We start from the raw sequence: 5,632 nt of genomic DNA, 5'->3' as shown, positions 1-5,632 counted from the left end.
AAAAATTCCGCGTTGGGTGAATTTCACCATTGAGTCACCATTCGAAGTCCATGCCTTTTGCGACGCGTCGGAAAAGGCATACGCAGGGGTGATATATTTGCGGGTAGAAAACCACGGTACAGTGTCGTCACACCTTTTATTAGCAAAAACTAAAGTTGCACCAATAAAAACTATTTCGCTTCCTCGATTGGAGTTGTGTGGGGCGGTTCTAGTTGTCGATATACCTAGGTCTCTTCTAAATTAATTTTCTTTCTAGGTGGAAAACATTGGACAGACTCAACCATCGTTCTCTCGTGGCTCAAAAAGCGGCCCTGCTCCTGGACCACCTTTGTCGCAAATCAAGTAGCAAAGATACAGGAATTAGTCGGATTTAGGCATTGGAATCACGTGGACTCGAAGGATAATCCAGCAGATCTTGGCAGCAGAGGAGCATACCCTCAGGACTTATGCGCAAGCGAATTGTGGTGGTACGGCCCTTCCTGGGTAGGTAAAGATGCAGGGCAATGGCCATCAATGGATGACGACCTGGACGATATCATGATCGAAGCAAGGAAAATAAAGGCGCACGCTTCGCTTGTGTCAAACCATGAGGATCCCTTAGAAAGATTTTCATCTTTTCCGCGCGCACCGCGTGTTTTAGCTTACATCTTCCGGTTTTACAACAGGACTAACCGGCACACTCGAAGATTCCACTCGTATCCATCGCTAGCGGTTTCGGGAGAGGAAATCTCGAAAATTCGTAATCGGCTTATAATTCTGGCACAGATGAAGCATTTTTTGGAAGAGCAGAGATGTCTGACTTCAAAAACTCCAATTTCGCCGAAAAGCAAAATTTTAACCTTGAATCCCTTCGTAGACTGTCACGGTATAATGAGAGTCAATGGTCGACTCGCAAATTCGCTTATTTTATCTTATAATGAAAAACATCCCATTCTTCTACCTTATAGTTGTTCGTTCTCAAGGTTGTTAGTTCACTTGATCCATAACATTTCTCTTCATGGAGGAAATCAATTGATGCTGCGGCTGCTTCGCCAACAGTATTGGATTCCAAAGGCAAAGAATCTCATAAAGACTGTCATTCATAACTGCAGAACTTGCGTCATTCATAAAAAGCGGAATCAATCCCAAATCATGGCTGCCCTTCCTGAAGAGCGAACGACGCTTTCCATGCCTTTTCAAAATACTGGAGTCGATTTAGCAGGCCCATTTGATATTAAGAGTTTCACTGGCAGAGCATGTAAAATCACCAAAGGTTATGTTTGCATATTTGTATGTTTTTCCACAAGGGCAATTCACCTGGTAGGAAGATACAAGCGATCTGTCCACAGAGACCTTTCTTGGCGCATTTTCGCGATTCATATCGAGACGAAGCTGCCCTCAGCAAATCTTTTCGGACAATGGGACCAATTTTGTAGGTGCGGCAGCTAACTTGAAAAAGGAATTCAAGAAATTCCTAACCACGTCGCGGGAGTCTTTGTGCAATATGTACCGTCATCAGGAGGTGTCTTGGAACTTTATCCCTGCCGGCGCTCCTCACATGGGAGGACTATGGGAAGCTGGAGTCAAAAGCATCAGATTTCATTTTCGACGTACCGCCGCTTCCCAAAAATTCACCTTTGAAGAGTTTCAAACCCTAATTTGTCGTATTGAATCCTGTCTAAATTCTAGGCCGATATCGCCCAATTCCAACGACGCCGCAGATTGTGCAGCCCTCACACTTTCTCACGGGTGGTCCCATACTTTCTCCCCCCGAACCCTCCATAGAAGCAAACCCAGTCTCGATAATTAATCGGTGGCAAAAAATAAAGGCTCTTAGCCAGCAACTCTCTGCGATGGAAAGAGGAATATCTGAAAGAACTCCATAAACGCTACAAATGGAAATCCCCTCAAAAAGACATCGCCGTCGATGACCTAGTTGTAGTTCGCCATGAAAATCTCCCTCCTAACGAGTGGCGCTTGGGCAGGGTCACAAAGATTTATAAAGGCTCCGATAAAAGAATTCGTGTTGCAGACATTCGCACACAAAAGGGATTGATAACGCGACCTATCGTGAAGTTAGTGGTCTTACCAAACTAACCCCTCATATCAATACTTTCCTTTTTTTTGCCGCTTTAGCATCAAGACCATGGAACTAGTTCCCGCAGACCGATCGACACCATCATCGCCACGCGCCTCGCCTCCACCGCCACCGACAGATGCCTCCGCCCAGCGCGCAGCCAGGGAAGGCAGGTCCAAATGTAGAGTTTGCCACCGATCGCATCCTCTCCGGTATTGCAGGCGATTCTTAGATGCCAACTATGAGCGCCGGTTGCGCCTTGTGCTTCTCCATCGGTATTGCTCGCGATGTTTAGCCCACTCCCACACGGCCAAGAACTGTCTGAGCAACGGGACGTGACAATATTGTGAGGAAAAGCATCACACCCTGTTGCATGCAAACCACCGTCTTTCTCCCCGACGACAACTTCCCCTACTTTTTACGCAGCTTTCGGGAACAGTCACCGTTCTACCCACCGTGGCGGTTTACCTACACATCGAGCCTCGGAAATTTTTAGCTCGGCCTCTGATAGACCCTTGCTCGCAAACGAGCAAAGTTTGCCACGCGCTGGTGCACCGGCTCCGCCTAAAGACGGTGCCCGTGGCGAATATCAGCATGTGCGAGCTCCACGTAAGCTCGTCAAATGATGCACATGTGCGATTCTCCTTGCCGGCGAGGGTACTGTCGGAGATCGGGTTGAAAACTCCCGCTCGTCACCTCAGCCAAGCGACGCGGGACAAATTCATTAACCTCAAGCTCGCCGATCCTGGTTTCCACACTTCCTCTGCCGTCGCCTTGATTTTCGGTGGGGATGTATATCATAAAATCATAAGAGGCGAACTTATTGCTTATCCTGGGTTTCCTACCGCCCAGAACTCTATTTTCGGTTGGGTCCTTTCTGGCCCATGTGCCCTTTAAGGCACAGCGACCCCTTACTGGGTAAATTATATAGTATTTTTAAAGTTTGCATTTAATTGGAACTGAATTATTTGAATAAATGTAAAAAAAAACCAACACAAGAGAGTTCAACATTTTAATATTTTTTGCACGCATCCTAGTTTTAAGTATCGTACTGAATTTGAATTTGTATATGTTATATTTCAATCTCTAGCTAAACCTACTTTTTAAGTAATCTAATTTGAAGCATCTTGCAATTCCTCAGTATTGCAAGGCTGGCGGCAATGTTGAAGCCAAAAGCCTTCAATAGTTGGGAACCACTGGTAAGTGTTCTGCACCGCTGTTCGCTGCAAAGCTACACCGCTGCGGGAAAACTACCGGTGGGCTTCTTTCGAAGTTCAAGATTATTTAATGCGATGTTCGGTTTGAACTGTGGTTCTTTTGGATGACAGCAGCCAGACCGACAGCAGCATTGAGTCAGCGATCACTATTTAAGGTAATATCAACAATACATATGTATGATGTTCACAATCCATTCCTTTGTCCTACTTTGCTTATGTACATAGTAAGGCATATAACTTCGTATATGCGCTTGCAATAAACCATCTTACATACATATATACTTATTCTAATACAAGTGTTTATATTTCTTTTTTTTTCCTTGTGATACATCGTCGTGAGTTCGCACCGGCGTACGTTGGTTTTGCTTCTCAGCAAAACAGTATGTATATCAGCACGCAGCGGCGCGAAGTTTTTCGCTGGTGTTCGAATATCTTTCGGCACAAGTGGAGGAAGGGGACATATGATATGTGTGACTTTGTAAGTAACGTATAATGTAGATATGTTTTCCTTCCACAAACCAACAGCAGAAAAACCACAGTTGTGGTATATAAATTCTCAGAGAGGGTTAAAATGGGTTATGTGACTATGTAAAAATGGGTGTACCTTTTATGGTGTACATATATGTATGTACATTAGACTGCATCACTTCCCATACAAAAAAAAATCGGTACTCTTTTTCCATTGGAATTATAAAGTCTATTATATTTTAAGACGTCCACCAAAATATTTCGGAAAAATATTAAGATTTAAGTGAGCTGGACCGATTTGAAAATACCTCCAAAAATGGAGTTTTTTATGAATAAAAATAGTTCCTTAAAGATTTTTTTTTGAAAAGATTTCCTGAAACGACAAAACGGTTTAAGCTTAAAATATTTGCATAAAAATATTAAAAAAAATTAAAAAAAATTGTTGAACGGAATCGTAATGATGAGATTTTTGATGCTGTTTTTTAACTTTTTTCAAAGATTGGTATAGGAAAAACTTGAATAACTGAACCTAAACTCTTCCGATTTAGACCTAAGAGGTGACATTGGAAAGGTATATTCTCACCCTTTTTATTTCTTTGCTAATAAACTCATTCAAAGGATGGAAGAGAAAGGTAAGATGAACGAACGTCATTCTAAGTTGAACTAAGATGTGTTGGTATTCGAAAAAACAAGATGGGACACGAATGGCGTTTAATATGAATGGCCAGTAATAAAAACAGTGTGAAAATACCTTTCTACTGAGATCCCATAAGTCTAAATCAGAGCATTTTTGGCCCAGTTATTCAAGTTTTTCGTAAACCAATCTTTGAAAAAAGTAAAAAAACAGCATCAAAAATCTCATTCTTACGATTCCGTCGAAAAGATTTTCAAATATTTTTGTGCAGATTTTTTAAGCTTAATCTAATTTGTCATCTGAGGGGACTTTTTTCACAAAGTTCTTTAAGAAACTATTTTTATTCACAAAAAACTTAATTTTTGGAGGTATTTTCAAATCGGTCCAGCTCGCTTAAATCTTAATATTTTTCCGAAATATTTTGGTGGACGTCTTAAAATATAATAAATTTTGTAATCCCGGTGGAAAATCCACAACTTTTTTTGGTGATGCAGTCTAATGTACATATGTATGCGCTGTGTATCCGACTTAGCGGCGTCGTTGAGTTGGCGGGGCAAATATATACATATATGTATGAGTATATATGGGTATTTACATATAATTGTACGTATATACCGTTGGCACTTGTTGGGCTAATTAAGGGTGATTTTGGTTTTTTTTTTTCTTCTAACTGCCGTATGTGGATACCGCTAAGTATGTACATACATATACGTATGGTTGATATTTGTAGAGGGCACTTACTTGGATAGCGGTGGTTTCGTTTTTGGGAGGGACTGTACCTTCTGTCGCCTTTGCCTTATCAGGTTCTCTGTGTTCCGTTGATGTGCTGTTTAGTGGTACCGTTCCGTGTCTCCTGTTTTGTGTTTGTTGTTGTAGTGTCACCCAATAGACCTAAATTCGCCTTCACTAAGGTGCTTCTTTATTGTGGGTAATTTTTTTTTTGTTTTTACGCTATGAGTTCGCTTTTTTTTGGAGCAGTGCACTTTAACGGAAATCTGATTTCTGTATTTTCGTTTTTTTTTTTGTTTTTTTAACACACCCTAGTGTGTTTTTATTAGCTGTGTAGCTCCGCACGCTCTTTATACCCTTGCGTTTTTTTTCTAATTAGCTTGGTTTTGTCTTTCGCTTATTTCAGCCTCTTTTCTTCGACTCGTATTGGTTTCAGTTGTAATAATTTTATTTTATATATGTTTTCTGTTTTTTTTTTCACAAGTACATATGTCTCGTTTTCCTTTTTTTTTGTGTTAGGTATTTTAA

The 5,632-nt window shown here is 41.2% G+C and overlaps 1 protein-coding gene across 1 annotated transcript in view; it reads right to left on the bottom strand.

Annotated features, from left to right (window-relative positions):
* LOC118751533 overlaps positions 1 to 5,263 on the bottom strand; it is an 11,287-nt gene extending 6,024 nt beyond the window's left edge. Inside the window, exon 1 of the mRNA XM_036486364.1 lies at positions 5,117 to 5,263. The gene's annotated coding sequence lies outside the window, so the exon portion shown is untranslated. The remainder of the gene's footprint in view (positions 1 to 5,116) is intronic.
* Between the last annotated feature and the right edge of the window lie 369 nt (positions 5,264 to 5,632).

Source organism: Rhagoletis pomonella, unplaced genomic scaffold (genome assembly GCF_013731165.1).
Source record: "Rhagoletis pomonella isolate Grant_MI unplaced genomic scaffold, Rhpom_1.0 Rhpom_scaffold_00770, whole genome shotgun sequence".
Classification (NCBI taxonomy): domain Eukaryota; kingdom Metazoa; phylum Arthropoda; class Insecta; order Diptera; family Tephritidae; genus Rhagoletis; species Rhagoletis pomonella.
Note: the sequence above shows the minus strand (reverse complement) of the source record. Positions and strands in the feature narration are given on the sequence as shown.